Consider the following 22,068-nt stretch of genomic DNA (forward strand, 5'->3'; position numbering starts at 1 on the left):
ACCCCACCTACCACCCAATCTGGTTACTATTGATAACTGCAGATTCTTTAAAGGGTAGGAGAATCAGTGTGAGTATCTATACAAATTACATACAGGATATCTGACTGGCATCCTGGTGAATGGTTATTCAAAAGAAAGCCATGTCCAGCATCTTGGGGAGGAAAAAGGTAGAATGCACTTTACCAGAGACTGATGTCTGAGGTTCTTCAGAATGATTAATTGCTTTACAGGCCAAGCTAGTTAACTAGATCTGTTAAATACTGTTAGCTAGATCTTCAGGTATCCTGAGTGTGCCTCAGACTCCTGTCTTGAAATGTGCCTGGGAAGAGTCTGTGACCCTCAATCAAATCTGCTGTGGTCATCTGTTCCTCTATCAGTTCTTCAAGTGGGAGCCATCTCTAATTTTTGTTAGATAACTTGTCTATGGCTGAAATAACAGTTACAAAAATTATGGAGGTATATATGTTGTTGTATAGTAGATGTTTAAAAGGTTTTTTAGGTCTAGAAGAGTAATTTATTTGATCTGATTTTAAAAAACGTTGGCTACCTCAGAAACTTGGAATATAAATTCTGTCCTTTATGGCTTAGTTTCAGCAGTACTGTGTCCTTTTGTCAGGTTGGTCTGAAAGGAGAGTGACCAGCAGTATTGTCCTCCTCTAGGACCACAGTGATGCAAAATTTGTTATGCTTGTCAAGCGGAATTTTACCATGTGTATTTTTATTGATGAAGTCTTATGAGGCTTATATCCATTTGCTGTACCTTGCTACAACAGAGTTTTTGATGTCTGCCCTTGAACTGCTTCATCAAAGGGAGAATTCTTGAGGGACAGACATAAAAGTGAAATAATGCCATGTCCTCTGATGAGATATTAGTTTCATGCAGTGAGCAACCACTGACAGGACTCATTTTCCTCTTGAGAGTCCATAAAATAGGTTAATAAAAAATCAGTTCTTGCCCTTGTATTTTGCTAAGGTTTGAGTTTGTTCTTTTGAGTCAAGAGCTATGATGGGACAGCTTCTGTTCTGGCAGGTCCTTAGGCTGTAGAACAGCATAGCAGAATTGTCTTTTGAGCAGAGATGTGTGCAAAATATAACTTTTAATTCTTAAAGTATAAGAGGAAAAAGATTTTGCAACTTGAAACTTCAAGCATCTTTTCATATCTGCATTTTTTCTGGCATATTGGGCATTTGAAATGAAAGAAGGGTGGAAAGACCAGTGTCACTTATAAGTCATTATTGTAGTCTGCAGTACTCAGCCCTGAGGATGATTTGAATCCATCTAATCTTTATGGTCTGATGATCTCCATAAATTATAAGAAGTTCAAGTGTTAAAACCTATGTGAAGAAGCGAAAATTTATTTTTGATTACGCCTGCTCTTACTGTATCTACTGATGTTCCTGAGCAGCAGCTTCAGCTTCTCTTCAGTCAGTGACTCTGCTAAGCACACAAGTTTGACAGGTTAAGCTGAGAAGAATACTTGTTGATACAGACAATCCAGCAGAAAGCAAACTATAGAAAATGAACTGTCCTGATTAGGTTTTTTTGACTGAGCTTATGACTGGCAGACTAAAATGAGAGCAGGAAGCTTTCATCTGGAAGCTAAAGAAAATTAGGTTCTTGGATCATAAACATGACAGAAACTGGGTATAAGTTAGACTTGTAATAGAATAAGAGTTAATAATTTTAAGTCCTCTCAGTAGTCCCATTTTCCTGTGTTATCTGTGAAATTTTGCTTTGCTCCTGGCCTTTTGGAGGTGCATTTTTTTGCTGTCAAGTGCAAGTGGGAGATTTCTTCTAAGAAACTAGGGGTCTAATTTTCCTGTGCAGTTCAGCAGTTTCACTCTATATCTCCAAGCAAATCCAGAGACTGCAGCTTCATTGTATTTTTTTTAACACCGTGAGGTTCCTTACACCAATTGCTCTGTCCCAGTTGAACTTGCCTTGATAGCCAGAAAGGAAAATGCACAAAATTGTGTAGGTAGTGGCTAAAAGCACCGTCCCAGTTTCCCAGGCTGGGAGCTCGATGAAATGGGTGTGTTCTGTTTGTCTCTCTGCTGAGCTCTCTGCTACGCAGCTCTGATGCTCAGGTGGCCAAACCTCTGCCCGGGTGGTTGCTGCAAATAATTCGAAAGGAAGACCAAAGAAAAGTGATAAGCAATCACCTTAAGCTTGAACACAAATCATGAAGTCGATCCTCATAAGTAGTTCCTAATAAATTTTGTGAGATTTCTCTAGTTAGCATTGCTGTTTTTTAAAAGCACAGGACTGTAGCTGTTTGCACTAATGGCAGGGGGTTTTATATGTGATAGAGGGGAAAACAGAAAAAAAATCATGCATCTAAGTGCTTAGTCTGATGATGTGCTGCTCAGAGAAGTCCTCAGTAGTAACTGCCGGATCCTTAAGAAAATCTATTGACTGAAAAGCCTAGAAAGCTAAGGAGAGAACAAAGGGAGCTCACCACATGGGATGCTTTTCTTCAGCATTTACCTGATGTTAGTCTTTGATACTTTCGGAAATTTTTTAGAATTTTCTTACTTTATTTTGCTGAAAAATTAATGTACCATAGATTAAACAGTTAAAGAAAGCAATTTAGCTGGCGTAACAACCCCTTTTTGAATCTGCGGCGGAGGAAAATCAGAGCGTTTCTTTGAAAACTCCGTCCCGGGAAACAATCGGCGGCGGGTTCCCGCTGCGCTGCTGCCGGAGCTGGACTCAGCACGCTCTCTGTGCCCTGTAAACAACAACCCCCAGCAAAGCGCCGCGGACACAACAGCAGTTCTGTTATTCCCAACAAAAGTCCCGATGAGGTTGGCCGGCGTGCCCACATCCATGCCTCTGCCGCTGGGCTTTGCAGCTGGAGCGCGGCGCGGTCGCTCCGCACGTGTGGTGCCGTGCCGGAGGGACCGCAGCGCCCGCAGCATCGCTCACCCGCCGGGCTACGTGCCCTGCCCGCGCCTTTCTCCCTCCTGGGGCATCTGCCACACCCGTGACTCGCCCTCCTGCCAAATACATGGTTGTGTTTAACTGCCATTTCGTTTCTTGCTCCGCGTTTCTTAAACAAACCCGAGCGTTGCTTTTTGATTAAAAGCTGGTTTTCTTCCTAGGGTGTGGCTGCCAAATTTAAGTTTCTTCGGCACTCGCTATTTCTATTCGGTTAACATTTAAGCAAGCTGTTGGCTACGTAAGTGCTTGCCCAGGTGGCCAAATTATTTAAATTTTATATCCATGCATGGTTTTGGCAGGATGGGTAACTCCAAACCATCACTTGGGAACATGCCTGTCTCACTTGAATACTCCCTTGTATTTCTGATGTTTTGTCTCTCTCTTCCCATTTTCTGTTTGTCATCCCTTGAAATTATGGATTTCTCCCTAGTTTCTCTTTTTCATGTCGCTCATATGCTTTCAAGTGTGTTAATAATGGACTTTTGCCTGTTCTCAAAGGGAAAACCAATATGAGTGGTGGCCAAAACAATTCTTACAATTTATGTAAGAATGGGGTAATTATACAATGATCCATGCCCAGAATATTCTTCCAGACTCTTCCAGTATTCTTCCTGAAACTCACAGGAGTTTGTTGGACCAAAGATAATGTCGTTGGGTTTAAGGGCCCTTTATGTATTTGTCCTCCAAAAATTTGCTCCCTGAGACCATGTGGATTTTAGCCCTCGAGACATCCTGTAGCAGGGAGCCCCAAAATCCTACCTCCTGTTGTGTGAAGTATTATTTTAGCACCTAATAGTTTTTTTTTCAATGATCCCCACTTCTTGCATTGAAAGCCACAACAAGCAACTGATTGCTGAGTAGTTTGTACAGGGCACTTGTGATTTTATTGTCTTCTGTCATATCCCTGATCAGTCATCTTTTTTTCCAAGCTGAAGGGTCCTAGCTAACGTATTTATTCCCTCTGTGGAGACTACTGCAGATCTTTTGTGATCTTTATTAAATGTTTCTGAACTTTTCTCAGGTTTTATGTCCTTTTTCAGGGGGAGTAACTGCACATGGTGCTTAGGATGTGGCGGGTGTGGAAGTGTGTGCTCACTGTTCTGTCCTCCAGTACACTGCTTGGTGATTCTTCATGCTACTAAATGCCAAGCTGAGTTTTCACTGGAATTGTTTGTCATAATCTCATCATTATGATCTGGGTGGCAATCGAGAACCTGGGTTTTTTTACATGTGCTGATAGCATTATTTTTCCCCACATAAATAACTTTTGTCTGCACTAAGATTTGTTTGCTGTTTCATCACTCAGTTGCCTTGGTCTTGTCAGGTCCGTCTGAAATTCTTTGAAGCTGTAAACCAGTAAACCAGTAGTTGCTGACTGAATTGTATCCTGCCCAGAATAGTTTTCTGAGAGTCTGCAGGTCCTTAGTAACTCCGAAGGGATCCTAAGCTGGTTGTTTATTATGACTAGGTCACAGAAGAGGAATTTCATATCAAAATGCTGATGAGCAGGATGACCGAGCCCAAAGAGACAATAGTATTTTTCTTTCTAATATTTAAGTAATTAAATATGCATTCACAAAATACTCTTATAGAATGCCTGTTGTCTGGAAAAAACTTACTGAAGGCCAAGAAGGGTCCTTAGGAGTGGAGCAAAATTTCTGATAGTTTCCCCTGAATCTTTTCCAGGGCTCATCAACCTAGAAAACTATGAAGGTGAATCTTGAGAACCACCTCCTAAACTCCTCTATGACTTCTCAAGCTTCAAATTCCCCAACTAACTTGTTGTGCAACAAGGTGATATCCTCTACTTTGTGCTACCAGGATTTCTTGCCCTTGTAGGTCTGGATATCTCCCTGGCCAGCTGTTAGTCTGGTGGAGTGTGGAACTGTGTGTCCATATTTTCAGCTGATAATTCAGGGCAGTGAAGAAGGAGTTGGAAACACACTGAAATACTAAAAATGTCTGTGTCATTTGTCCCAAGTGACTTTTAAAGCCATTTTACCCCATAGAAAACTTTGCATTTTCTCTTATAATTTCTTAACTTTGAATATGAGTATAGAGACAAGTGACTCAGCTGATATACTGAGTGCAGCACTCAGTGAAATGCTTTTCACCTTAGAACTATTTTTCTTCTACACCTTAGTAATATATTTTATGGTGTTGTTTAAATTCATTGCTGCAAAATCAGCTTAGGTTATCTGGATTTATATTTTTTGTTGGTGAAAATACTGTAGAGCTTGTGGCAGATTGACAGCCTTCAAGTTAAGCTGATTGTTCCATTATTTCCCGGCATCTCTCAGCTTTTTAAAGACATCTGCTTTTTTCTAATCTCTCATACTCAGTTTTTCAGATGACTAAGTCTTTTGAGTTAGTGAAAGCTACTTCTCTAGGTATCCTTGGATTATGTTTTATCAGGTTCGTCTAATTTGTGAAGTTGTCTAATTTAGTTTGGTGTAACTTATTTCATTACTCTCTATCTTGTTCTTCCTCTGGTCCCTAAGAGGAAAGATATTCATTGATATTATGTGCATGAACAGCCTCGTATTGTTAAAGGACTAGGTCATCATTTTAGATACATTAATTACTGTCTAGAGAACGCAGGTTCAAAAGAGATAATAGGCAGCTCAGTTTGAAATCATCTGCTGATCCTTTTTTCTTGAATATATTTATCAGCATTTTCTTTAGGCCATTCATCAAAGTAAGACTAAACTGCAGAGAATGGTATCTTGTTATCCTGAAATTCTCTTGCTAAGTTGAATCTCATTTTGCAAAGGTGCTTCTCAGGGCAGTGATGTGACTCACAGCAAAGGATACAAAGACTGCAGCAAGGGAGGCTTCAGTGGGACATGAGGACAAAATTGCTTCCAATAAAAGGAGCTGAGCACTGGGGCAGGTGGCCCAGAGAGATACAGATCTCCTTCCTTGGAGATCTTCAAAACTTGTCTGAGGGAGGCCCTGAACAAGGTGACCTAGCCAGGAAGCAGCTCTGCTTTGAGAAGGGGGTTGGACCAGCTCTCTTCCAGACCTGATTCAAGCCTCAGTCTTTTTCTGATTCCAGGATCACTTCCCAGGTGAATGCCTTCAACCAAACACAGGCAGCCACAGGCCTCTGAGACTTTTTGCTGAGTACACCTTCACCCACACTCTGGCTCTTGGGAAGAATTGCATTTAGTGACTTGGGAGGCACCTGTGCCTGTCTAACTCGAGTTAAACCAGCCTGCAATGGTCTAACAAAACATTTACTGGATCCCCTACTGACTACCTACAGTAGGTTGGTATTGCCAGTGCTTTTCATTTTCTGTAACTCAGGCTGATTCAGTGGAATCTCTCAAAATGCAGGAGAAATATCTTCATGTTTCTTTCAACTATATCATTAATCAGAGGATAAAAGAGTTGAAACGCTCATGAAATTGTTGATTGCTGTGGTAGAAATGAATCTCCAGGGTGGCATTTTGTACCACTACCACTATTTTGTTACTTCAGGAACACTGCAGAGGTACTAGGCTGGGGAATTGTGCCCTATGTTCCAAAATGCTGCATTGCTGGCTGAGGAGAGCTGCAGCACATGAATAATGTGAGGCATCTACAGATCTGAATTGTTCCCATTTTCATTAAGTCATATGTTCAGCTGTAAATGTTACATTGTCTCTAGAGGCAGAGGATGAGTTGTACATAATGACTGTGAATTTCAGGTAGAAAGGACAGATCTGAGCAGTTTCAGAACTTTTTTATTCCCTCAAAAAAAAAAAAAAAAAAAAAAGAGCATGGTTGTCTGGTTACTAGACAGCACAGGAAAACCCATGCCCCCTGCCCCCTTCAATTTGGTCAAGAGATTGCCACCCAGCCCAGGCCTGAGCTTTGACCAGGGAGGATGTAAGACACTGCTCATGGGTGTGTAGTAAAATCAGTACAGGAGATTCAGTTTGTGCTTTATCTCAAAAAGGAAGTGACAGTACAAAAGGAATGACAGCTGTGAGGCACTTGTCCTGGTGGGACTACAGGATGTTCCAAGGAAGTTTGGAAATGCCTCTCTAGGGAAGAAATACTGGTGGAAGGTGTTGATAGCAGGGAAGTGGTTTGACTGTCTTAAAAAGAAATGTTCTGTAGAGAGAAGTAACACATGTGTGTGCTGATGGTCTCTTGGAAGTCGTACAGGATGTCAGCCAGTCCCATGGAGATATTTCTGGTGCTCTGGAACATCTTAAAGACAGTCAGACATTAAGGCAACTGAGCCTTACTTCCCTGTGGGTGGACTTCAGTGTTTAACTGAATTGCTTCTGATATTAGCCAATCTGGGTTTTCTTTCTGGTAAAACAGGTTGTTTGTGAGGTGGTTTTTGTTGTTTCGTTTTGTATTGTTTTGTTTTCTAATCAAAGCATTCTCAAGCAATACTGGCAAAAAAAGGGGAGAGACATAGTAACCTAGAAAATGTGTGTCAAATAACAAAAGCAGTCATCATGACTGATGAGCAATTTATTTGATTCCTATGGAGAATCCAGTTATTCTGCTTTTCACATCCAAACAGGATTTGAATTTATACCCAGTGTTCGGAAAACTCGCATAATACCTTACTCAAAAGCCTCAAAAAAAGAACTAATTCTTTAATGTTTTCCTTCCTGTGACAAATTACAACAGGTCATGGACGTGACACTTTGTTAAGATTTGATGTCATACAAAAGGGTTTACAGGGTTAAAATAATATGAAGTCCCTGATCATGCTATTATTGAGACTGTGCTGTTCCCTTGGAGAAGAAATAGGAGGGATAATGTAATACAAATGGTGCGTCTGAACAGAGGGAAGAACATTAACATTTTGTACTCCAGGCTGCCTTGGTACAGGGCTGTGATAACAGGGTGATGCTGTTGACCTCCATGAACTACACTGAAAGGAAAGTCGAACTCTGCCTGATTCTTTCCTGAAGTTTATAGAAAAACATATTACATTAGATTTAATCTGAAAAGGTAACATCATGAAGCAGGGTATTTCCCTGCTATATCCTTTGTAGCATGCCAGCCATCTACAAGAAACTGATGTCATTTTCCATCTCTCTAGATTAATTTCCGGGCTCTGTTCTGGAAGCAAACGAGACTGTGTTTCCAATCAACCCTGACCACTAACCCGAGCGTGTAGGACCGTGCAAACAGAACAGGCTGGGTTGGAAGGGCTTTGGGGAGATGGGCCTCCTGCACCACTAAGGGCCAACTTCCCTGGTTGTTCAGGGTCAAGGTGAGCCTTGGGAATGTGCCAGGGTGGACTGTCTTGCTGGGCAGCTGCTCCAGTGCTTAACTGCTCCCATAGGGAGGCCATTGAGTAAAATATGGCAAAAAACCTCAGGCAGCTGACCCCTTCATAGAAGCATGGAATAATTCAGGTTGGAAAAGACCTCTATGATCATGAGTCCAACTATCAACCCAGCAGCACCATGATCACCACTAAACCATGTCCCAAAGTGCCACATCTACATACCTTTTGAACACTTCTAAGGAGAGTGACCCGACCACTTCTCTGGGCAGACCATTCCAATGCTTGGCAAGTCCTTCAGTGAAGACATTTTTTTCTAATATCCAATCTAAACCTTCCTTAGAACAGCTTGAGGCCATTTCTTCTTGTCCTATCACTTGCTATTTTGGGAGAAGGGGCTGACCCTCACCTCACTACAACCTCCTTTCAGGCAGTTGTAGGGAGTGATTATGTCCCCCCCAAGCTTCCTTTTCTCCTGGCTAAATAACCCTAGTTCCCTCAGCTACTCCTCCTAGGACTTGTGCTCCAGACTCTTCACCAGCTTCCTTGCCTTTTTCTGGACGTGCTCCAGCACCTTCTTGTAGTGAGAGGCCCAGAACTGGATGCAGTACTTGAGGTGTGGCCTCACCAGCACTGAACACAGGGTGACAATCAGTACCCTGGTCCTGCTGGCCACAGTGTTTCTGATACAAGCCACCTGGGCATGTGCTGGCTCATGTTCCTTTGGCTGTGAACCAGCACCACCAGGTTCTTTTCCAATGGGCAGCTTTCCAGCTGCTCTGCCCCAGTCCTGGAGAGTTGTGTGCAGTAATACTTTATACAGCTGTACTGAAAATACTGTGTTCTCCTGAAATACTGTAGATGTGTTTTAACAAAAAAAAAAGCACAGTACATAGGATGATAGAGAGGTCTCAGTAGGAGACGACTGATTACTGACAAATTACCATTGATTTAGAGAGGGAATATACAGATGATAATTTTTGTCAGGCTCACTGCTGAAACTACCAATACGGGAGCCCTACTGTGGAAGAATGAACAGATAGTTATAAGATAAATACAAAAAGTCTGAAACAGCTGGTAAGGACAACACTTATGGCTGGCTGCACCAAGAAGAAGAATCTAACAAATGCACTGTGGTTACTGGAAATCACTGTATTTGCCTCCAGACCCCTGACTGAGATTGAAGGTCTCTGATAGAGACTAGCTCTGGCTCTAGAGATGCTCACCCCCTTCCACCTGGAAAATGTGTGCTACCAGCACCAAACTGCTCTCATGTATGGCACAGGTAAGGGATGCCCAGAAACAGCATCCCAAAAGAAGCCAAATCAAAGGCAGCCTCTGAGAGCAGCTTCACAAGCTCTCTTTGTGTCAGTGTTCTTCAGAGGGGCATGACCTTGTTCAAGAAACTGTTCAAAACCTCTGCCTCCCTGCATCCCTGGAGGATGTAGGATGTGTCCGGAGGAGCCCAGGGTGCTGAAGAAGCCCTGAGGAGAGCAATGTGCCTGAGCAATGCTTCCTCAGAGGTAGGTGAGTGGAATCATTGCAAATGCCAAGTTAAAGCTTCTTGCTTCCATAAGCACTGTGCCCCCACAACACTTTCCTGGCACAGGGGAGAAGCGTGTGTGGCCTGGCTGTGGATATGCTCTTAAATGCTGTGTGCATGCTTCTTCCCAGAAGGATGCATCCATTCACAAAGGGCTTCCCAGGGAGGCTGTGAGGCAGGGGAAGCTTCAGGGAGAAGGGATGAACAGGATAGGAAGTGGGAGGGCAGAGGATAAGCACTAGAAGAAACCTGGGAATCTGGGAAAGATTGCTGGGAGCCAAATGAATCCTGCAACATTAGGAATAACAAGCAATTTAAAGTATTGCAGCTGGCTGCGGGTGAGAGGAATGTGGAAGGATTTTGAAGGTCAAACATCTGATGTTAAAAGGAAAAGACGCCCCTGGGGAATTGTGTGTATGCACAGCACTGGAACTGCTGCTTTCCAGGACCGAGCAACGTGACGAAGCACTGGTGCACTTAGTGGTTCCAGCTCCTGAGGGAGATGTGTCCATGCAAGAGCCGCTCTCTCTGGTGCTTGGAGGGAGCAATTAGGGCCACTGCTAGGCAAGCAACGTGACATCCTAACAGCAACCACTTCTGCAGGCAATATTGAAGAGATGCCAGTTCTGGGCTCAGGAATGATGGTGAAGTCTTCTGAGATGGGAAGTACCAGAACAAACTGGTGAAAAAAATAGGAGGCACCAAACCAATATGGCATGTAAAAGAGAAGCCTGTTCCAAGAGGCCCAGCTGACTTCTGCTCGAGAGTTTGGAAGGGGCATAAACTGGACACTAAAGGGGTGCAAATGAAATTATGTGATAGGATATAACACATGGTAAACCTCAGTGCATACCCTATAGTCAGTGTTTATTAAATATGAATATACTCAGATTACCTTAATTGATCTACTTTGTGCTAAATTTTTGTACTTATTTATACTTTAAATCTATTATTTTAAAATTTTACTGATTATTGGTAAACTATATCAATATGTATTTTATATTATAAACTATATTACATACACTGTATATTCTATATGTATGTTGTTATAGGTTTATATAACGGAGAGTGTATGATATATGCACATGTTACTATAATGATATAATATACTATGTGCTATCAGATTACATAATAGCATATCACATATTATTTCACAGAATTATGGAATGGCCTTGGCTGGAAGGGACCCTGAAAAACCATGTTGCCATGTGAAAAAAAAAAACCCTGCCATGTGCTTGGACACCTTCCAGTAGACCAGATTCCTCAAAGCTCCATCCAACCCTGACTTTGAACACTTCCAGGGATGGGGTATCCACAGCTTCTCCGGGCAATCTGTTCCAGTGCCTCATCATCCTCACAGTAAAGAGTTTCTTCCTGGTATCTAATCTAAACCTACACTCTTTCAGTCTGAAGCCATGTTGCCCTGTCCTGCTCTTATAAATAGCTCGTCTCAATGTTCCTTATAGCCTCCCTTCAGGTACTGGAAGCCTGAAATTGGGCCACCCTGAAGCCTTTTTGATTTATTATGATTTATTATATAACACAATGTAAGCAGTTCTATTTACATGTTAGAATGTATAAAATATATGTATCGTGTTGCATTATATAGTCTACCTATATAAATAATATTACATATTTCATAAAATAGTATCTATTACATATTAGACATGAATTTCTCACTGAATCCTGATTTTATGCTAGAAGGTTAAGGAGACACAAAATGCTGAGTGTCTGTCTTGTTCTGGTTTTTTTGTTGTTTTGTTTTGTTTTGTTTTGGGGGTTTTTTTGTTTGTTTGTTTGTTTGTTTTTCCCAGATAAAACACCAAGATAAGATTTCTAGGTGATCTTCAGAATTAAGAGCTGGTAAAACTTATGGCTGCAGCTGGCAAATAAGTTTAACTGATCATTTAAAAGAATAATAATAACAGATATGAAGGACAACATAATGCAATTAATCATTCAAAAACCTTTCAGGAAGTCCTTTCTTAGCAGCTACAAAAATGCAGAATTTTCTTATGGCTACAAATCTGGCCATGATACAAAAAGAAGAGTAGAACCAACAAATCAAGTTTCAGGGTGGCAAAAGATTAGAAATATCAAAATGTTTAAAAACATTAAGCTTCAACAGGTAATCTGCATAACATATTAAATATATGGACCTTTGAAAAGGGGATGTGAACAGTGCGTCAGCAAAATTTGTGGAGACTACAAGGCTATTTGTTTTAGTTAAAGCCTGAGACAATTACAAGGCAAGTTGAATGAAGAACATAATGAAGAACAAGAAAATGGAGGATTCCATGACAAATGGCCCTCCATAGTCAAGTCAAAGAAAAGAGAAGTGGAAGGAGAAGATAAAACTCTTCAAACACTTGGATTGTAGATGGAGAATACCAACATGGTGGTGAGATTTGGGCACTGCTGTAAGCAACTCATGGGAGACCTCTGCTTGGTGGGAGATTCTATGAGGATAAAACACTGAAATGTCACCTTGAGACACAAACTAGGGAAATGTAACCATTCTTCTATTTCTTTTTGAACTGATTTTATTAACTTCTCAGCAATGCAGGCCTCTTTCAGAGGTTGTCATAAAGAAGACAGGAGCCAGCAGCCATGCTACTAATTGGACATAAGGAAAAAGGGAAACTCCTAGAGGGTAAATAAGCACTGGAACGGGCTGCTCAGAGGGGTGGAGAAGTGTCTACCTTTTGAGATATTTGGAATTCAGGAGGACAATGCCCTAAGGAATCTGATCTAATGTCTTAGATGATCTTTTTTTCGAGCAAAGGGTTGAATGAGATCATCTCCATTCCAACCTGAATCATTTGATCCCCAGGACAAGAGATTCTGACTCTCCCCTCTGATCCATGAGGACACAGAATTAGATGACTTTCTCATCCAGCTGGACAATTAATTTGTACGGATCTCAACTTTTCTATATTACATCAAAAATACAAACCAGATGCCTCTTTCAAATCTTGCCTAGCACAACATAAAGCAGTTGTTTTTACTGCACATGAACATCATGAGGCTGGAATTTGCAAGTAATATTGAAAGATTTAAAGATGCAATATATAAATATCATTAAGCATTCTTTAGGAAAAGCCTGTATGTTTGCAGAGTATGTTCTGAGCCTTCAAATATCCTGGCAATAAAGTTACCAAATAGCCAAAGCTGCCCTGCATGTAACAATGTGAAAACTAAAATTCCTTTTTTATCAGCTTTAAGCAGAGGGATCAGGTGCAATAATAGTCAAAATCAAAGCCCTAACTGCAAACTGAGAAGCTTTGATGAATGTAAAGATGGACATGACCTGGCAATGTGCATTCACAGCCCAGAAAGCAAACTACATCCAAAGTGTGTCCTGGGCTATATCTAAAGCAGCGTGGGCAGCAGGGGAGGGGGTGGATTCTGCCCCTCTGCTCTGGTGAGACCCCACCTGCAGTGCTGCATCAGCTCTGGGGTCCCAGCACAGGGAGGACAGGGAACTGTTGGAGTGAGTCCAGAGGAGGGAGACAAAGATGATCAAAGGAATGGAGAACCTTTCCTGTGAGGAAAGGCTGAGAGGTTTGTGATTCAGCCTGGAGAAGACTCCAGGGAGACCTTATAGAAGTTTTCCAGTACCTGAAGTGGGCCAACAAGAAAGCTGGAGAGGGATTTTTCACAGGAGCATGAGTGATAGGACAAGGGGGAATGGCTTCCAACTGAGAGTCAATCCAGACTAAAGAAGAAATTTTTTATTATGGGGGTAGTGAAATAATGACACATGCTGCCCAGAGAAACTGTGGATGCCTCATCCCTGGAAAAGCTCAAGGTCAGGCTGGACTTTGACCAATGTGATCAAGTTGAAGATGACCCTGATTATTGCCAGGGGCTTGGGCTAGCTGACCTTTAAAGGTCCCTTCCAAAGCACCCCATTATGTGATTCTCCTCCTTTTCAGTTGCTCCCTAAGGTTATGCACAGCTCAGAGGCAGTGCTGGTGCCTTCTGGCATTCTTCAATGCAATACTCAGTGCTGAGTCATTTGGAGCAATCTGGAGAAGCCATCAAATCTTGAGAATGACACATGGATCATGCTGAAGTTGACACCAGCTCTTACTGATTTCCATAAGGTCACCTTCCACTTTCTGAAATAGCTGGGTCCCTTTACACTAAGTTAAAAGCTTTTTTAATTTGAATAAAAAGCATGCTTGTGACTAGAGCTGATAAAATGGATGGGTTTTGTTGTCTTCTTTGGGGGTGGGGATGATAACTACTTTTGTCTCTGAAAAGGTGAAGCTTCCTTTTAAGTGATTTCTCAGGTTCAATGCAAAGCGTTATGTTTCTCAAGAAGGAAGGAATGGATGCATGAAGGGAGGGTATTTCCTTGCAACTGAGATTTAATCATCCCTTTTATGGATGTTTGCCTTTACTGATAGAGAGTGACAAAAAGAGAGAGGAGTGACATGAGGGTGGTTGTCTGTCTCAGCTCAATTAATTTTCTTGTATCTGATTCTCTGTATTTGCTCCCTTTGGCTAGATCAGTAACATCTTTGCTGGTTGGTCTGTGTTAACTTTGCTTTCCTTTCTTTTCCCTTACCCTGCCCTACCCTTCTCCCTCTATTTCTACCCTAGCACAAGGAATCTGATAGGTTTATCCTTAGGAACAGCAGATGATTCATTCAGAGAAGTAAAAAAATGGGAAGGGAAAAAAAAATCTATCTTTTCCATAAGTAGCCTGTAGACAAAGAGATGTCTCTGGTCAAGGAGCTGTGAAATAAGGAGCAATCTCCTATAACATATTTCCTTCTTAGATGGAGAAGTTAAGACTTCACATTTTCTTACAAGGGGGTGAATCCCACCAAAGATACCTAAATGCTTCTCTTCCAGATTGAATAATTTAATCTAGTTGAAATAATTTACTACAAATTTTGACTAGTTGTTTGAGTCACAGAGGATAATCTGTTTACATTACAGATGTTGACTAAACGCTGCCAGTGCCGTCATATTCCTGGTTTGGCAGTCTATCAGGGAACCAGGGGCAGGACACATTTCTGGAGCTGGAAGCAATGCACAGTGGCAGGGCTGTCTGTTTATAAGAGATTTTTTTGCTTTTAGTGTAAAACTAGGCTCTGTAAAAAAGTTAAGGACATTCTTAAGGGTCCTTTGAAGATATTTTTTATTGGAAACAGAGAGATCCTATCCTTTTACTAGTTTCTGCTTATGCAGAGGAAAAAAAATTGGCCAAATGTTTAAAAAACCTTCTGTGTTTTGCCCACATCAGTTTAAGCTGGATATGCCAGCTGTTTACTTTCATGAGTTAATGAGTATTCTTAAGCTTTCCTCATTTGTTTAAGAGCATCAGCATTAGAGGACAAAGGGATGTCGGTACTGGGAAATCAAATGCTACTTTAATTTCTCCATTGTATTAGAGCTTTCGTTACATGTCATGTGGCAAAATTTCAGATCATTTGACAAAGTGTCCTGAAGAGACAATCTATTTCTTGAAATTAATTTCAGTGACAGAGATGACATGACCTTGTTATAAACCAGGGCTCTCTATTCTCAGATTCATACATTCAGCTCTAAGAGGACATGGCTGCCAGAATTGCTCTGATCCAGAAAATCAAAACGTGAAGCCACACAAGGGCTGCAGCGTGTTTCTTTGTGGCCATTAAGCTAAACACACACTTCAATTTACTTTTTAAGGACAAGTTTCCTCTCTCATTCCAGCTGGCACATTGCACAAAACTCCCCTAAAAACATATCAAATCAAGTATAGCTCTGCAGTTACAACCTCTGCTTGCCAGCTGAGGATGCAGGGAATACACTAACATCTCTGAGTGCTCTCCCTCCTACTAGCAAGCAATTTTACATTTGAAAGGAGTCTGTACTGGCTTTGATGGTGTCACTGACAGGACCCCTCGAGTACAATCCACATGCATTTCAAATCACTTGGGAAAACACTGGGAAGGTGGAAAGGCATACTTAACAGAATAGCTGCTCAAGGCATGTGAAGTAATGTAGGACAAAGAGCTATAAAGAATTTTCTGGTCATCTTTCAAATATCTAGGAAACCCCTGACTTCTCATACATCCCTCTTTGGCTTTGTTTTCTGGCAGGAATTTATGTTCTTCTCTGTTAAAAAAAGATTTCAAGAGAAAGCAACACTTCATAAACTGAAGCTTCTCCCTAAGGAGGCTGCAATAACTTCTGGTTCTTTTTCTTCCAAAGAACCTGTAAGCTCTTCCAGGAACACAGTCAGTAGGTGCACTGGTGAAGGATGTTTCTGCCTCCTCCTTTGCCACCTTCACCATGGTGGATCCTCACCACTCGTACTCTGGTTTGTCTGTTTACATTCATGCTTCTTCCATAAAGAATTACCATGGGTATTATGGGCAGCATCCAGTTCTGACTTTTTGAGGGCTGATGCATGAATTGTAGATAGCAATAGATGGATCACCTCATCTGTCCATGAAATTCATGTCACAAAATACTTGGACCTTTCACTTCCAGTGGGCAGAAACCTTTAAATTTATTACTGCCAAAACAGAAAAAAGAGCAGAAATGGCCCTAGATAAAGTTGTTATTTCTACCCCAAGTCCTGCAGAAGATGTTTATGTAGTTATGTGTCAGGTCTGAAAACCTCGTGGGTGTTATGGTCAAAAGAATACCAAAACAGAGTATCTTTCACATGTGGTCTTGATTTGGTGTGTATGTGTATATGTATATAAGTGAATACCAAATAAAAATACATATAAAAATTAAAAGTAAATCAGGAATAATTGACTGCCCATAGAGTAACTGCTTAGAAGGTCAGGACGAGGGTCATATTTTTTTCTGCTTAATGATGGAGGAGAGGGGAGAAGCAACTGAGCACTGATGCACCTTGTTTTCAAGAGCCCTGTAAGGGCTGGGCACCGCTTGTGTTCGCCGAGAGCAGCAAAAGTGCTCTTGCAGTGCCTAACATTCAGACTGACGGCACTTCCAGTATGACTCCATTTTGCGGGATGCAGAGGATAAGGGAGCTGAATCACAGCACTATTCACGCTGGCAACGTTACCAGCTGTGCTCTAGGGCGACTCACTTGGAATACATGAGCCCTTTGTTCCATCCCTTTGTTTTTCCAAGTGCTCTGACTGCCCTTGTGAGGGAGGGGTACTTGACAACACAACTTTATCTCACAAATGGGGTCAAAATAAGTGAGATCAGAGAAGGCTTTCATATTCAGGTGCAGTGATGTAAAGCATATAAGGGAGCAGAGAAGGAAAGGTAAATCCAGATCCTCACATTGCCTGTAGAGCCTTTGACCCTATGAGGTGGACAGAGGAAGCCACGTGTATTGGCCACATTGGGATCTGTTGTGCAGCAGAATGTGGACATCAAATGCAAAGCAGAAGAACTGTACTGTGACATGGCCTGGATGCAGGACTTGAAGAAATACTAAGAAAGTTTTCAAATGACAGTGAACTGGGAGGAACTCCCTCAAGGGCACCTCAAGGGCAGAGAGGCCCTGCAGAGAGACCTTGAAAAATTAGAGATGGGCAACCATCAACTATATGAATTTTAACAAGGTCAAGTGTTGGATTCTGCACCTGGGATGGGGCAATCCTGGATGGGTGGACAGGCTGGGGAATGAGATGCTGGAAAGCAGTGTTACAGAAAAGTGCCTGGAGGACTGTAAACTGGTCCATGGCAAGCTGACCATGAGCCAGCAGTGCCCTGGCAGCCAGGAGAGCCAACCCTGTCCTGGGGGCATCAGGCACAGCATCACCAGCCAGGCAAGGGAGGGGATTGTCCTGCTCTGCTCTGAGCTGGGGCAGCCTCACCTCCAGTGCTGGGGGCAGTGCCACAATATAAAAAACCACATTAAACTATCAGAGAGTGTCTGAAGGAGGGCAACAAAGATGGTGAAGGGTCTGGAGGGGAAGTCGTGCAAGGAGCAGCTGAGGTCACTTGGTCTGTTCAGCCTGGAGGAGACTGAGGGGAGCCCTCACTGCAATCACAGCTTCCTCATGAGGGGAAGAGGAGGGGCAGACACGGATCTCTGCTCTGTGCTGACCAGGGACAGGACCCGAGGGAATGGGCTGAAGCTGTGTCAGGGGAAGTTTAGGTTGGATGATAGAAAAATGTTCTTCACCCAGACGTGGTTGTGCACTGAAATAGGCTCCCAAGGGAAGTAGTAGCAACACCAAGCCTGAAAGAATTCAAGCAGCCTTTGGACAACACTCTCAGGCACATGGTGTGTCTCTTGGGGTGTCCTGTGCAGGGTCAGGAGTTGGACTTGATGATCCTGGTGGGTCCCTTCCAAATCAGCACATTCTATGATTCTATGATATGACATATTACAGGAGAAAGTCCCTGTCAGAAATATCACAAAAATCCTTTTCTCCTCAAATGTTAATTTGTAGAATGTTTAGAGGAGGTAAAACTGGGGCGTTATTGAGCACAGAGGCTCTGGCCCTAAGACCTCAAGGATAGCTCACCTTAGCAATCAAGAAAAACTTGCACTGTGGCACAACTTCAACTGGAGTAGCTTGCTTTCTGTAATTTAAATATCTTTCTTACAGAAGATCCCCCCTGTAAGCTCCAGGCTTGCTTTCCATGACTTCTACTGAGAGAAGTATTTTTCAATCTTGTATTGCAGGAAAAGAGGCAACAAACCTAACATGACAAACCTGTTAAGCTTGAAGTTCTTCAGGGAAAGCAGAATTGAAAATTCTCACAAGACACCCATTTACATGGAAAATATTTTTAACAGTGGCATCATAACTGGTGTAGGTATGCAAGAGTTTTAGTGTTGAATTAGTGACACCTTGAGCAGGTGTTTGTACAACTTCATACTCCAACATCCATGTAGTGAAGTTGGAGCACAGAGTGCTAAGAAAGGGATATTTTACACTTTCTGGAGGCCAGCAGCTCTATGAATCAGGCATATTCTTGGCTATAAATTTTATTTTCCCAATATCTCTGAAGAGAAGAATTTTATAATACATATAACAAAATAATGGAAGTATTTCATTTGGAAAAGACCTATGGAGATCTCTAGTCAAAATGCCTGCTTCAAACATGGATCAAGTTACTCAGGGCATTATGCAGCTGAGTCCCAAAAATCTCCCACAGTGGAGATTCCATTACTTCTGGGCAACCTACTCTAGTGCTTGCCTGCTTGCATAGTTGGAAAACGTCCTTCCCTTCATCCAGCTGAGACTTGCAATTTGCATCTACTACTTCTTGCTCTTTGTTCACCTCAGAGAAGTGGCTCCATGCATCTTGTCTGAAATCCCTTTCTAGGTAGTGCAAGACTGCTGTCAGTCCCCTCTCAGCCTTCTCTTCCCAGTCTAAGCAGAAGCTGCTCTCTCAGCCTCTTCCTGCACATCACAGGCTCCAGACCCTGAACCCTCTTGGTGTCCCTACAATTTGTCAAAATGTGCCATGTTCTGGGGGGCCAAAACTGGATGTAGTGGTCTGGATGTCAACTCACAAGTGAGGAAAAGAATCACAATCCCTGAGCAGCTGGCAATGCCTTTGCCAGTGCAGCCCAGTGTGTGGCTGATCTTCCTTGAGACCTTGAGGCAGGGGTGCAGTGCTGATTCCTTGTAACTCCGGTGTTCCCAGGACTCCAGGTTCTTTCCTGCAGTGCTGCCAGACAGCCCCAGCCTGTCCTGGTCAGTTGGGTGGCTCCATTTGAATACAGGGTCTAATCCCTGTCACGGTCAAACTTCATTAAGTTCCTGTTGTCCCTTTCCTTCACCTTCTCTGGGTCCCTCTGAATGTGAGCCCTGACTTCCAGGATATCAATCAGTCCTCCCAAGTTTGTGGAGATTATCATAAATTCTGTTAACGCATTGCACAAGTATATTTATATAATAATCAAATAATTAAAACCTGATCCAGTATAAGGCATTACCTGTGTTGTATTGTTGCCATGCATTTTCAGAACTAAATGATCCTGGCATAAATGGTATAAATTTCTTGTAAGTATGGTCTGCTTTCATTCCCAAGACACATGCTAATCCAAGTCAGCATGAATTTTGTGCTGAAATTGAAGTCCTGGTTTTGTGGAGGAATATTTAGCAAAAGTCTGCAGATCTTGCTAATGCAAATGGCAAGTGAAGTACGCTTCTAAATCACCCAGGCAACTAGAATTGGTTCAGTTACATTTCACTGATTTTTGCCAAGAGGACCTGCAACACGCTTCACATATTTCTGTTAATGAACCACAAATAATTTAAAACACAGGAGGTCACCGAATAAGAAAATACAAGAATATTTGACAGGAAAAGATAATGAATGCTATGTGTGGTGGCAAACACTGAGTATAAAATGCAAAGTTTTCAGAATGAGAGGAGTTATCTCTGAATTCCCGTTTGGTGAAGCACAACTGCAATGAATATTTATTGCCACCTTATTTAGCAGCATGAACAAAAGGAACTGTTATAAATAAACAAACGCTATGACAGTTCCACTGCTGTTAGCCTGACGTTCTAGTCTGTAGTCAGTCAAACTGAAAGACAAAGCAATCAGCGAAAAGACTGAAGTCAAACATCCAAATTACAGAGGTTCTATTTTTGTGTTAACTACCGTCATCACTGATTTGTCCATGACTTGTTCGAGGAAGCTGCTGGTGAAATTTGACAGGCGTCAGCATGGCATTTGCGTGCTTCCAGATTGAAACGAAGGCTTTTAATGTAAATTTACACGACTTGCTTAATGTTTCCTTAGCATATGAGTAAAACTTTGAAGGGGCTAAAATTTACAAAGCAGAGCAATGTACAGTTAAGAGGATGCAATTGAGTAGTCAGTAATGTGGGATACACACATGACAGAGGAAGGCTGTCTTTTTAACATCTTGCAATGTCCTACTGGTGACTCTCCCTCAGTACCTCACCTCCACCCTTTGATGTAAGGATGAAACCACCTCTAGAGTGCAACTGTTCTGATAATAGCAGGTGACTCACTTCCAACCTATTTGTGCTCAGACCTAGTTTGACAGCCACTTTATTCTTTAGAGCCAGCAAAGCAAAACTTGAACTGTGTTGCTACCTCACACGAAAACCCACAGTGTGTATTTAGTAACCCATCTGCTCTGCAAGCAGGAACTTGGGTCAGAGGCATACTGAACCCTGCAATTCAATCCAACTAATATGGATGTTTTGTGAAATGCTTGCAAGGTCAGTGTTTGACAAGACAGGATGCACATTGTCTAGGTAAGCTCAGAGGCTTGCTGCCCCCCTCATCCCACGGCTGGCACTCTGTAGGGCAGTGCATGGTCTCAGTGCATGTGCACAGCCCTCTCTGTCTCTCTTGTTCACTTAGACCAGAGCTACATCTTCCCTTCAGGAATGCTCTGGGAAGGCTGGAGGAGATAATATTCAGGAGTTTTACTTCAACATTGCTACTAATTGTCATCTTTTGAAACGTGTTGTCTGTAGCAGATTATTTGAGTTGGTGCTTGTCAAGGAGGGAAAACATAACTGGAAAATTACATTGTGCCAGCAGGCTGGCCTACTTAACTCTATTGTATAGATCATAGCACAGTTTCAGAGGAACTCCTTTGCCAGAAGTTACTTCCTGCGTGGAAGAGACAAACTTTTCACACCGACTCTATGCAAATGCCTCCCCATGATTTCAGCTAAGCTTTGGGATGCCTGTACATGCATCACATCTGCCTACGTAACATTGACAAGTAAATCCTCAGTGCGTCTGCCAAGCTCCACACCCAGGCATTCAGCTGGAAGTCAGTTATCCTCTAAAAACTTCTGCAAGAAAAAGTGTGTTCATAATCAACCACCTCACTGGAGTCATGTAAATTACCACGCTGATCATACTGCCAGTGAGGCTCCATGTGGGTGCCTGAAAATCTTGAAAGAAAAATAAATTAAAAAGTGGAGAAGAAAACCCATTTAATTTAAATTAATGATTTAAATCCCAAAGCCAGTTAACTCTACACTATTTTTCTCTGTACAGTCAGCCTATCAAGAAGCTATTTTTCTCTACTGCAGGTTCCTGTGGAATGGAAAGTGTGTGCACATCAGAGCACTGGCCATCACAACCATTACTGCTTGGCAGTTGTGACTCTCCATGTCTTTCTAAATGAGTTTTCTTAAAGTGTATATATATATATCTGTTATATTGTTATATCATGTGTATTTGTCATACTAGAAAGACTTTGTTCCTTTGTTCCTGAACAACAACCCTGCTGTTCACTAAAGAAGCTCCATTTTGGGATCTTATGCACTGCTGTCGACAAGGATAATGAAATGAGTCTCTTTTTTAAACATAAAACGGCATCACAGCACCAAATAAACAGACCATATCTATGATCTTTCTCTGGGCTCAGGACCGAAGCTTAGGCTAGAA

This window comes from Sturnus vulgaris, chromosome 1 (assembly GCF_052056855.1).
Source record: "Sturnus vulgaris isolate bStuVul1 chromosome 1, bStuVul1.hap1, whole genome shotgun sequence".
In the NCBI taxonomy this organism is placed as follows: Eukaryota; Metazoa; Chordata; class Aves; order Passeriformes; family Sturnidae; genus Sturnus; species Sturnus vulgaris.